Here is a 14,020-nt window from a genome sequence, read left to right on the forward strand (position 1 = left end):
AAGCTTTCTACACACTGTGTCAAATGGCCTGTTTCTAAATGAATGGAAACGTACTGTACAGTTCAATGTCTGGCTATCTATTCCAATGAGATACTTCTTGAACATGTGGATATGTGTACTGTACACTACTTTTGAACGCTCAGTTCAGGATCACAGCCCATGTGTATGTGGGTCAAAAATTCCTCAGGATAAGTCTTATAGGCACAGAAGGTATATAACTCAAAGTGCATCCTTACATGCACAGCACACTTGACCCTCTGGTTGACAGAACAGGTTGTCTTCTCTGCTCTCTCCCTCCCTGGCCCGCCCTTTCACAAAACCCACTAACACTTCTCCTCTGACGTGAATGGAACGTTACAGGACCATTCACTACCAGGAAATGACATGATCAGTTCAACTAATAACAGTTAAGTGTCTTTATCTACCTTAATCTTTACTAAAAGCTTAGGAACAATGTTGTTTTCCACCAGGTGCTTTACAACAAACAGTAGAGCCTCAGCTTAGTGAGGCTTGGTGCCATGGCAGGACAGAATGTGTTCCGACAGGCCTTCTGGCTTAATTGTCTTGGAAGTTATTCATGCTTCCAGTAATTTTAGATAATTGCATAATTATTCAAGGTGGGGTTTAGAGGATTGTTGGGAGGTCTTGGACTCTAAAGCCTAGACTAAATATTCAGATATTGAACTGCCCTTGTAGATTAACAGAGCGGTAATGTACACCATGTCCCCACCATGTCGATCAGAGGTGAGATAAGTAGAAGAGGAAAGGCAGAGTTGAATTTTTTGAACCTTTATTTGACTAGGCAAAAACACATTTTTATTTACAATGCCGGCCTACCGGGGAACAGTGGGTTACCTGCCTTGTTCAGGGGCAGAACAACAGATTTTTACCTCGTCAGCTTGGGGATTCAATCCAGCAACCTTTCGGTTACTGGACCAACACTCTAACCACTAGGCTACCTGCTGCTCCTAGGGTGGGGCAAATAGCCAGACTCTTAGTTCCACTTATTTTCAACAACATAGTATTATGAAAGAGAGAATGAAAGAATGACAGAGTGAGTGAGATATACAAAATGATATAGACAAATGGAAAGCAAGAAAAAGAGAGACAGAGAAAGAGATAGGGAAAGAGAGAATGAGTGATGTTCAGTAGCTAATGATGCAGAAGAGCTGTCCAGCGTTTCCTTCCTATCTGTCAGTCAGAACTGCACCTGGAAGTAGCTGCAGCATTGGAACATTAATCACAATCACAGTTTCCCTGTGTGTGTGTGTGTGTGTGTGTGTGTGTGTGTGTGTGTGTGTGTGTGTGTGTGTGTGTGTGTGTGTGTGTGTGTGTGTGTGTGTGTGTGTGTGTGTGTGTGTGTGTGTGAGCATGAATCTGTGTTGAAACATTTGACACGTAATCACGAGCAGATCCACCCAGCACCCGTGTAACAGGGTTAGAAACGTCCTTGTTGAGTTGAGTGACTTTCACCAAAATTGTTTGTTTTTCATGTTATTCATGTTTTATGAGACTAGTGGCCTCTACTGGTGTAATGTGGTATGGTAGTTATGTGGTTACATCCTGGTCTTTGCGATTTCCAGCTTAGTTTCATTTACCATTGTTGGAGATATGTGTTGTGTACCAGCCTGTCTGTTGTATTTTGATCATTTTTGATAAATAACTATTTGTTGTAAAACTCATGTGTTGTGATGGGTTATTTGGACTACTGTCCAGTAACTATGACTTTACTGTTATGCTAGCTATGCTAAGGCTAACACAGACTCTATGAAAAGTGAAATATGTTTTTATTTTGTGATATACAGATCCTGTCATAATCTGCAATTACCAAGAGAATTTCACCTACACAATCTGTGCATCTTCACAGGTATTTTTATGTATATTTTCATCATGAATGTATTCTGTCAGCAAGCTATTAGCTAGCCAACTGTTAGTTTGGTTACTGTAAACCTAGAATGGCGTGCTGACAGAGTTATTTTGTTTTTGTAGAATTGTATGCATTCCGGGTTCACTTTTAGAATGCTGGTTATTGTTATTATCGACTTCGTCTCGGGCCTAACAACACCCGTGCCAATATATCCAACAAACCCCGGCTTTTCGGGCATTATCACTGAAATAGAAAATATTATTGTGGAACATTGTGAATTAATTATTGTAAAAGCACTATTGTAAAAGTATAGGATCACACGTAAGTTTTGAGCACTATTGTAAAAACTACACAATCACATTGTAACATGTAGCTATATTAAATTGTAGCATTTTTTATCTAATTGAGAACAATATTATGTGTATTATTGTACCTCATTAAAGTTTATTTTACCATTGCTGGAGATCCTGTGTCATCACTGCAGTTATCTAGAGGACTTCCTGTGTGTGTGTGTGCGCATGCGTCTTCCCAGTGTGTCTCCAGAAATAAAGCAATCAAGAGTTAGAAATACAGTCCTCCCGTGTCCTGTCTCAGTCCGTTTGACCATTGTTACACCCGCCTACAAAGCTAATTTGTCTTGATTACGATCCAAGTGGCTGGCTGTATACAGTGTTGTCATTAATTACACCAGTTGGTTTGGCAGGTGTACCAGCACCACCACAGATGTTGAGAGAGAGAGAGAGAGAGAGAGAGAGAGAGAGAGAGAGAGAGAGAGAGAGAGAGAGAGAGAGAGAGAGAGAGAGAGAGAGAGAGAGAGAGAGAGAGAGAGAGAGAGAGAGAGAGAGAGAGATTTTTTTGCTGTGATTTTTTTTTGCTGGGGAATAAAGTGTTGTGACTGTTTGACTGAGTAGCATGAAATTAAGCTCTGCCAATTACAGTATATGTGGACGCCTGCTTGCTGAACATCTCATTCCAAAATAATGTGCATTATTATGGAGTTGGTCCCCCCTTTGCTCCTATAACAGCCTCCACTCTTCTGGGAAGGCTTTCCACTACATGTTGGAACATTGCTGCAGGGACTTGCTTCCATTCAGCCACAAGAGCGTTAGTGAGGTCGTGCTCTGATGTTGGGCGATTAGGCCTGGCCCGCAGTTGGCGTTCCAATTCATCCCAAAGGTATTCGATGAGGTTGAGGTCAGGGCTCTGTGCAGGCCAGTCAAGTTCTTCAACACGGATCTCGACAAACCTTTTCTGTATGGAACTCGCTTTGTGCACGGGGACATTTGTCATGCTGAAACAGGGAACGGCTATCCCCAAACTGTTGCCACAAATTTGGAAGCACAGAATCATCTAGAATGTCATGCTGTAGCGTTAAGATTTCCCTTCACTGGAACGAAGGGGCCTTTTATATATATATATATATAATATATATAAATAAAATCAACTTAGTCTCAAATAAATAATAAAACATGTTCAATTTAGTTTAAATAACGCAAAAACAAAGTGTTGGAGAAGAAAGTAGAAGTGCAATATGTGCCATGTAAAAAAGCTAACATTTAAGTTCCTTGCTCAGAACATGAGAACATATGAAAGCTGGTGGTTCCTTTTAACATGAGTCTTCAATAGACCCATGTAAGAAGTTTTAGGTTGTAGTTATTACAGGACTATTTCTCTCTATACCATTTGTATTTCATATACCTTTGACTATTGAATGTTCTAATAGGTACGTTAGTATTGCCAGCCTAATCTCTGGAGTTGATAGGCTTGAAGTCATAAACAGCGCAATGCTTGAAACACAGCGAAGAGCTGCTGGCAAATGCACGAAAGTGCTGTTTGAATTCATGCTTATGAGTCTGCTGCTGTCTACCACCACTCAGTCAGACTGCTCTATCAAATCAAAGACTTAATTATAATATAATAACACACAGAAATATGAGCCTTAGGTCATTAATATGGTCAAATCTGGAAACTATAATTTAGAAAACAAAACGTTTATTCCTTCAGTGAAATACGGAACCGTTCCGTATTTTATCTAACGGGTGGCATCCATAAGTCTAAATATTGCTGTACATTACACAACCTTCAATGTTATGTCATAATTATGTACAATTCTGGCAAATGAATTCCGGTCTTTGTTAGGAAGAAATGGTCTTCACACAGTTCGCAACGAGCCAGGCGGCCCAAATACCCTGACTCTGCTTGTACAGAATGCAAGAAAAAGTGAAACAATTTCCCTAGTTAAAAGACATTCATGTTAGCATTAACTAAATATGCAGGTTTAAAAATATATACTTGTGTATTGATTTTATGAAAGGCATTGATGTTTATGGTTAGGTACACATTGGTGCAACGACAGTGCTTTTTTCGCGAATGCGCTTGTTAAATCACCCGTTTGGCAAAGTAGGCTGTGATTCAATGACAAATTAACAGGCAATGCATCAATTATATGCAACGCAGGAAAGCTAGATAAACTAGGAATATCATCAACCATGTGTAGTTAACTATTGATTATGTTAAGATTGATTGTTTTTTTAAAGATAAGTTTAACGCTAGTTAACACCTTACCTTGGCTCCTTGCTGCACTCGAATAACAGATAGTCAGCCTGCCACGCAGTCTCCTCGTGGAGTGCAATGTAATCGGCCATAATCGGTGTCCAAAAATGCCGCTTATTGTTATGAAAGCTTGAAATCGGCCCTAATTAATCGGCCATTCCAATTAATCGGTCGACCTCTGCACTATATATACAAAAGTATGTTTTAAATTCACAGGCTCCAAGAGTGACAGAATATTATGTGGATATGAGAGTGGATTATGTACTGTAAAATCTTGTAATGTTAATTTCACTGACCTTGTTTAGTCACACTAATGTAGGTAGCTAGAGACAGTGTACTATTTCTTCTTAATTCATGTAACGGGGTGGTACCAAGTTATAACCGATAGATCTAACAGTTTATTTTCTAAAGATTTTTCTGGATTTCATTAGTGTTGATCAGTACCTGAGCAGCAGCAGCAGAGGCCAGTTTCTCTCCATGCGTCACTACAGTGGGGCGGCAGGTAGCCTAGTGGTTAGAATGTTGGGCCAGTAACCGAAAGGTTGCTAGATCGAATCACTGAGATGACAAGATAGAAATCTGTCATTCTGCCCCTGAACAAGGCAGTTAACCCACTGTTGCTAGGCTGTCATTGTAAATAAGAATTTGTTCTTAACTGACTTGCCTAGTTTAAAAAAAGTGACATGTATTATGTCACTATAGTGACATATAAGTCATTATTACTGAGTGACATACTTGGGAAAACACACACATTGTCTTGGTGAAATTATCTAGCTAACTGCATTTACGGCACAGGATCTGGATATCATGAAATAAAAACATATTTAACTTTTCATACAGACCATGCTCGCCTTAGCATAACCCCACAATTGACGGAGCTAGCCAGCTAGCATAGTTTTTATGTAACTAGGCAAGTCAGTTAAGAACAAATTCTTCTTTACAATGACTGCCTACTACGGCCAAACCCCTTAGACGCTGGCCGAATTGTATTGGTACTCCCAATCACGGCCAGATGTGATACAGCCTGGACTCGATACTGACGCCTCTTGAACTGAAATGCAGTGCCTTAGACGGCTGCGCCGCTCTAACTGTGGCGAAATGCTTAAATGTCTATACAGTAACTAGACAGAAGTCCAAAGAAACCATCCCAACACATGCTAACATGAATGACAAATCTAATACATCCGAGTTTTAAGGCAAGATATTTATCTAAAAAAGATTCAAATACAAGGGACAAATGTTCTATTTTCATGTCATCTGACCATAGCACTGCCTAGAGTTTGATAAACGGCATTGGCACTTGGATTGGAACCGAAGATATGGCCAGATGACATGAAAATAGAGCTTTTTGGCTATGCACATTAGTGGTGGGTTTGGCGTTGAAAAACAAATGCAGCAAAGTACCTCATACCTACAGCAAACTGGATCTTTGATGTTATTTGTGCTTTTGTGCTTCTACTGGTCCTGGGGCCCTTGTTAAGGTCAACAACATCATGGACTTTACCAAGTACCAGGACATTTTAACCAAAAACCTGCTTGCCTCTGCCAGGGGGCTGACAATTGGCCGCAAGTGGATCTTCCAGCAAGACAATTTAAAAAAAAAAAATATTTAACCAGGCAAGTCAGTTAAGAACAAATTCTTATTTTCAATGATGGCCTAGGAACAGTGGGTTAACTGCCTGTTCAGGGGCAGAATGACAGATTTGTACCTTGTCGGCTCGGGGGTTTGAACTTGCAACCTTCCGGTTGCTAGTCCAGCACTCTAACCACTAGGCTACCCTGCCACCCCCCACAATAACCCCAAGCACTAATCAAAATCCACAAAGAAATTGTTAATTGACCTCTAATTCAACATTTTGCAATGTCCATCTCAGTCTCCGGACTTGAACCCCATTGAAAACCCTTGGTTTGAATTGAAGAGGGCCGTCCATAAGAGCAGAACTTAGGATATCAAGGGATCTGGAATGATTCTGTGTGGAGGACTGGTCTAAGATCCCTCCCAATGTGTTCTTCAATGTCATATGTATGCATGTATGTATGACTAAGTTTATTTGGATAAAAGCATCTGCTAAATGGCTCTTTGCGTAAAAGGAGCAGCGACCCCATCCACTCAGGCATATGAGCCTTGTGACACAGGCCAGGACCACATATACAGTTGAAGTCGGAAGTTTACATACACTTAGGTTGGAGTCATTAAAACTCTTTTTTCAACCACTCCACAAATGTCTTGTTAACAAACTATAGTTTTGGCAAGTCGGTTAGGACATCTACTTTGTGCATGACACAAGTAATTTTTCCAACAATTGTTTACAGACAGATTATTTGACTTATTATTCACTGTATCACAATTCCAGTGGGCCAGAGGTTTACATACACTAAGTTGACTGTGCCTTTAAACAGCTTGGAAAATTCCAGAAAATTATGTCATGGCTTTAGAAGCTTCTGATAGGCTAATTTAAATTATTTGAGTCAATTGGAGGTGTACCTGTGGATGTATTTCAAGGCCTAACGTCAAACTCAGTGCCTCTTTGCTTGACATCATGGGAAAATCAAAAGATATCAGCCTCAGAAAATAAATTGTAGACCTCTGGTTCATCCTTGGGAGTAATTTCCAAACGCCTGAAGGTACCATGTTAATCTGTACAAAAAATAGTACGAAAGTTTGTCACGTTCTGACTTTTATATCCTTTGTTTTGTCGTTATTTAGTATGGTCAGGGCGTGAGTTGGGGTGGGCAGTCTATGTTTGTTTTTCTATGATTTTGGGATTTCTATGTTTCGGCCTAGTATGGTTCTCAATCAGAGGCAGGTGTCATTAGTTGTCTCTGATTGAGAATCATACTTAGGTAGCCTGGGTTTCACTGTTTGTTTGTGGGTGATTGGTTATGTTAGTTGCTTGTGTCAGCACAGTTCTCATTATAGCTTCACATTCGTTTATTGTTTTGTATAGTTTGTATTCAGTGCTTTCTTTTTAATAAAAAAATCATCATGAACACATACCACGCTGCATTTTGGTCCGCTCCTTACGACAATCGTGACAAAGTTTAACATCATGGGACCATACCACTCAGGAAGGAGATGCGTTCTGTCTCCTAGAGAAGGATGTACTTTGGTGCGGAAAGTGCAAATCAATCTCAGAACAACAGCAAAGGACTTTGTGAAGATGCTGGAGGAAACAGGCACAAAAGTATCTATCCACAGTAAAACGAGTCCTATATCGACATAACCCGAAAGGCCGCTCAGCAAGGAAGAAGCCACTGCTCCAAAACTGCCATAAAAAAGCCAGACTACGGTTTGCAACTGCACATGGGGACAAAGATTGTACTTTTTGGAGAAATAAAATGGCTTAAGGACAACAAAGTCAAGGTATTGGAGTGGCCATCACAAAGCCCTGACCTCAATCCTATAGAACATTTGTTGGTAGAACTGAAAAAGCGTGTGCGAGCAAGGAGGCCTACAAACCTGACTCAGTTACACCAGCTCTGTCAAGCTTGTGGAAGGCAACCCGAAACGTTTGACCCAACTTAAATAATTTAAAGGCAATGCTACCAAATTGAGTGTATGTAAACTTCTGACCCACTGGGAATGTGATGAAAGAAATGAAAGCTGAAATAAATCATTCTCTCTACTATTATTCTGACATTTCACATTCTTAAAATAAAGTGGTGATCCTAACTGGCCTAAAACAGGGAATTTTTACTAGGATTTAAATGTCAGGAATTGTGAAACTCAGTTGAAGTATTTTTGTTTTAGGTGTATGGAAACTTCCGACTTCAACTGTAGACATGTGTGTATATAGTGTCAATTCTAGGGATTATTTTTTCCCCGAAAATCTAACAGGTTTCAATACCGGGCATAATTCATATTTATCCCGAGAGTCCAAGGAAATCGCTAAAAAAATATATCGGATGTGCCCATTTAAAGCGTAAAAAAACAAGAGATGGTCACTATGCCAGTGTTCTCCCAAAATAATTTTGTTGCTGCGCCACATTGCCTGCACCACTATGTAAAGATTGGACTGCAAGTGAAACTAATATTTACTAATGCTAAGAGTAACTTTGATCGGCATTTAATTGTTGTTAATTGCGAAACAGACCGTTCTTAAATTCCAACCTTTATATATTCCTAAATTAATTCAGCGCATTTCAGCAGTAGGCCTAGGGTATTTCGATTCAGGGCGCGCTCAGGACGCCCAGCGCGCAACCCGAATAGGCTATAGCGTTGTCGAGTCATATAAACTTTGTATCCGCAGTCAAACAAAAGTCAAATCACCAGAGTTGCTAAACAACCTCCAATGAAAGACAGAATATCTCCTATTTGGCAAAATCGCGTTGATGATTATACAGATGGCAGATCAACTCATGAATAACGGGGAGATGGAGAGGAAATCGTTTAGAAATCAAGGTATCTTAACCGGGGCAGAATGTTTAAAAAAAATCCATATCTACTCTTATACCGTTTGTTGATCACACATTCTATACGGAAGCTCTCATATGAGCAGTAACACGAGACAGCGCTAAGAAGCCGGGTAAATGTTATAGCGGTATTTTGACATGCACTGGCGAGACGTGCTTTGATAATGTAACCTATGGATTACAGAATTATTTGTAATTTTCATGCGAGACATTAGTCAGGATTTTGGGTTTTAGTGATCTACTATTCGTGAGTTAATATATAAATAATACACTTGATTTAGGCTATATGATTGCATGCTAAATTGTTTCTGATTAGTGATAGATGAGCAAACGATTAAATGAGCCACCACTTCCACTTGTCCAGCCAGAGATCAATTCACCGAATACAAAGACAGAGATTTAGTGAAACGAAATCACATTGAATGATTAGTCATAGGCTTTTGGTCGGGAGCATAGGCTGAAGAGCTAAATCCACTGTATAACATGCTAGCAAAATGTTCTGGTCAGCTAATATATGAGCAAACTAGAATAACTTAATCTAGCTAACATTTCTCCAGCCTAATTGTTACCAAATATCCAAACGGAGATTCAGTAAAAACAAAAATCTGACATTGATTGACTTATCTTGATGAGTCCCCCACGCTTGTCTCAAAGCAGCGCACTGTCCCAATCAAATCGGTGCTGAAATTATAATCTAGGTGACCACACACACACACACACACACACACACACACACACACACACACACACACACACACACACACACACACACACACACACACACACACACACACGCGACTATTGCTTTACAATTAATATTACGGTTTCAGTATAAACAAGAATTTGATATATGCCTTCAATTACATTAGCCTACTTTATTCCAACATTTTGGAGATGCAGATTGGAGGGGTGAGGATTAATGAAGTGTAGGGGCTGGGGAGATCAAATCAAACTTTGTCACATGTGCCGAATAGAACAAGTGTAGACATTACCGTGAAATGCTTACTTACAAGTTCTTAAACCAACAGTGCAGTTCAAGAAAGAGTTAAGAAAATATTTACCAAATAAACTAAAGTAAAAAAATATATTTAAAAAAGTAACACAATAAAATAACAATAACTAGCTATATACAGGGGGTACCGGTACTGAGTCAATGTGTGGGGGTACAGGTTAGTAGAAATGTGGGGTGAAGGGGGTGAGGGGAGGGTGGAGAGATGGTGTAGTGGAGGGGATGGGAGCACTGGCTTTGGGAAGAGAACCAATAATCCCTATAAAGCCTTTTTTTTACACAGATATGCCATTGACATAATCATGATTTCTGTGAAGGTTCAACATATGGTTTGATATATTTTATTGTATCTCTTATCGTCTTTAAAAATATATATATATTTCACCTTTATTTAACCAGGTAGGCTAGTTGAGAACAAGTTCTCATTTGCAACTGCGACCTGGCCAAAATAAAGCATAGCAGTGTGAACAGACAACACAGAGTTACACATGGAGTAAACAAGTCAATAACACAGTAGGAAAAAAAGGGGAGTCTATATACATTGTGTGCAAAAGGCATGAGGAGGTAGGCGAATAATTACAATTTTGCAGATTAACACTGGAGTGATAAATGATCAGATGGTCATGTACAGGTAGAGATATTGGTGTGCAAATGAGCAGAAAAGTAAATAAATAAAAACAGTATGGGGATGAGGTAGGTAAAAATGGGTGGGCTATTTACCGATAGACTATGTACAGCTGCAGCGATCGGTTAGCTGCTCAGATAGCAGATGTTTGAAGTTGGTGAGGGAGATAAAAGTCTCCAACTTCAGCGATTTTTGCAATTCATTCCAGTCACAGGCAGCAGAGAACTGGAACGAAAGGCGGCCAAATGAGGTGTTGGCTTTAGGGATGATCAGTGAGATACACCTGCTGGAGCGCGTGCTACGGATGGGCCATCGTGACCAGTGAACTGAGATAAGGCGGAGCTTGGAGTGTGGTGTCAGGAAAATAACCTCACACTCAACGTCAACAAAACTAAGGAGATGATTGTGGACTTCAGGAAACAGCAGAGGGAACACCCCCCCATCCACATCGATGGAACAGTAGTGGAGAGGGTAGCAAGTTTTAAGTTCCTCGGCATACACATCACAGACAAACTGAATTGGTCCACTCACACAGACAGCATCGTGAGGAAGGCGCAGCAGCGCCTCTTCAACCTCAGGAGGCTGAAGAAATTCGGCTTGTCACCAAAAGCACTCACAAACTTCTACAGATGCACAATCGAGAGCATCCTGGCGGGCTGTATCACCGCCTGGTATGGCAACTGCACCGCCCTCAACCGTAAGGCTCTCCAGAGGGTAGTGAGGTCTGCACAACGCATCACCGGGGGCAAACTACCTGCCCTCCAGGACACCTACACCACCCGATGCTACAGGAAGGCCATAAAGATCATCAAGGACATCAACCACCCGAGCCACTGCCTGTTCACCCCGCTGCCATCCAGAAGGCGAGGTCAGTACAGGTGCATCAAAGCTGGGACCGAGAGACTGAAAAACAGCTTCTATCTCAAGGCCATCAGACTGTTAAACAGCCACCACTAACATTGAGTGGCTACTGCCAACACACTGTCAATGACACTGACTCTACTCCAGCCACTTTAATCATGGGAATCGATGGGAAATGATGTAAATATATCACTAGCCACTTTAAACAATGCTACCTTATATAATGTTACTTACCCTACATTGTTCATCTCATATGCATACGTTGATACTGTACTCTATATCATCGACTGCATCCTTATGTAATACATGTATCACTAGCCACTTTAACTATGCCACTTGGTTTACATACTTATCTCATATGTATATACTGTACTCGATATTATCTACTGTATCTTGCCTATGCTGCTCTGTACCATCACTCATTCATATATCCTTATGTACATATTCTTTACCCCCTTACACTGTGTATGACAGTAGTTTTTTTTGGAATTGTTAGTTCGATTACTTGCTCGTTATTACTGCATTGTCGGAACTAGAAGCACAAGCATTTCGCTACACTCGCATTAACATCTGCTAACCATGTGTATGTGACAAATAAAATTTGATTTGATTTGATTTGATACCTAGCATGGACTTGTAGATGACCTGGAGCCAGTGGGTCTGGCGACGAATATGTAGCGAGGGCCAGCCAAATAGAGCATACAAGTCGCAGTGGTGGGTGGTATAAGGTGCTTTAGTGACAAAACGAATGGCACTGTGATAAACTGCATCCAGTTTGCTGAGTAGAGTGTTGGAAGCAATTTTGTAGATGACATCGCCGAAGTCAAGGATCGGTAGGATAGTCAGGTTTACTAGGGTAAGTTTGGCAGCGTGAGTGAAGGAGGCTTTGTTGCGGAATAGAAAGCCGACTCTTGATTTGATTTTCGATTGGAGATGTTTGATATGAGTCTGGAAGGAGAGTTTACAGTCTAGCCAGACACCTAGGTACTTATAGATGTCCACATATTCAAGGTCGGAACCATCCAGGGTGGTGATGCTGGTCAGGCGTGCGGGTGCAGGCAGTGAACGGTTGAAAAGCATGCATTTGGTTTTACTAGCGTTTAAGAGCAGTTGGAGGCCACGGAAGGAGTGTTGTATGGCATTGAAGCTCGTTTGGAGGTTAGATAGCACAGTGTCCAAGGATGGGCCGGAAGTATATAGAATGGTGTCATCTGCGTAGAGGTGGATCAGGGAATCGCCCGCAGCAAGAGCAACATCATTGATATATACAGAGAAAAGAGTCGGCCCGAGGATTGAACCCTGTGGCACCCCATAGAGACTGCCAGAGGACCGGACAGCATGCCCTCCGATTTGACACACTGAACTCTGTCTGCAAAGTAATTGGTGAACCAGGCAAGGCAGTCATCCGAAAAACCGAGGCTACTGAGTCTGCCGATAAGAATATGGTGATTGACAGAGTCGAAAGCCTTGGCAAGGTCGATGAAGACGGCTGCACAGTACTGTCTTTTATCGATGGCGGTTATGATATCGTTTAGTACCTTGAGCGTGACTGAGGTGCACCCGTGACCGGCTCGGAAACCAGATTGCACAGCGGAGAAGGTACGGTGGGATTCAAGATGGTCAGTGACCTGTTTGTTGACTTGGCTTTCAAAGACCTTAGATAGGTAGGGCAGGATGGATATAGGTCTGTAACAGTTTGGGTCCAGGGTGTCTCCCCCTTTGAAGAGGGGGATGACTGCGGCAGCTTTCCAATCCTTGGGGATCTCAGACGATATGAAAGAGAGGTTGAACAGGCTGGTAATAGGGGTTGCGACAATGGCGGCGGATAGTTTCAGAAATAGAGGGTCCAGATTGTCAAGCCCAGCTGATTTGTACGGGTCCAGGTTTTGCAGCTCTTTCAGAACATCTGCTATCTGGATTTGGTTAAAGGAGAACCTGGAGAGGCTTGGGCGAGTAGCTGCGGGGGGGCGGAGCTGTTGGCCGGCCGAGGTTAGAGTAGCCAGGCGGAAGGCATGGCCAGCCGTTGAGAAATGCTTGTTGAAGTTTTCAATAATCATGGATTTATCGGTGGTGACCGTGTTACCTAGCCTCAGTGCAGTGGGAAGCTGGGAGGAGGTGCTCTTGTTCTCCATGGACTTCACAGTGTCCCAGAACTTTTTGGAGTTGGAGCTACAGGATGCAAATTTCTGCCTGAAGAAGCTGGCCTTAGCTTTCCTGACTGACTGCGTGTATTGGTTCCTGACTTCCCTGAACAGTTGCATATCGCGGGGACTATTCGATGCTATTGCAGTCCGCCACAGGATGTTTTTGTGCTGGTCGAGGGCAGTCAGGTCTGGAGTGAACCAAGGGCTATATCTGTTCTTAGTTCTGCATTTTTTGAATGGAGCATGCTTATCTAAAATGGTGAGGAAGTTACTTTTAAAGAATGACCAGGCATCCTCAACTGACGGGATGAGGTCAATGTCCTTCCAGGATACCCGGGCCAGGTCAATTAGAAAGGCCTGCTCACAGAGATGTTTTCTGGGGAGCGTTTGACAGTGATGAGGGGTGGTCGTTTGACTGCGGCTCCGTAGCGGATACAGGCAATGAGGCAGTGATCGCTGAGATCCTGGTTGAAGACAGTGGAGGTGTATTTGGAGGGCCAGTTGGTCAGGATGACGTCTATGAGGGTGCCCTTGTTTACAGATTTAGG

Source organism: Oncorhynchus tshawytscha, linkage group LG11, assembly GCF_018296145.1.
Source record: "Oncorhynchus tshawytscha isolate Ot180627B linkage group LG11, Otsh_v2.0, whole genome shotgun sequence".
Lineage (NCBI taxonomy): Eukaryota > Metazoa > Chordata > Actinopteri > Salmoniformes > Salmonidae > Oncorhynchus > Oncorhynchus tshawytscha.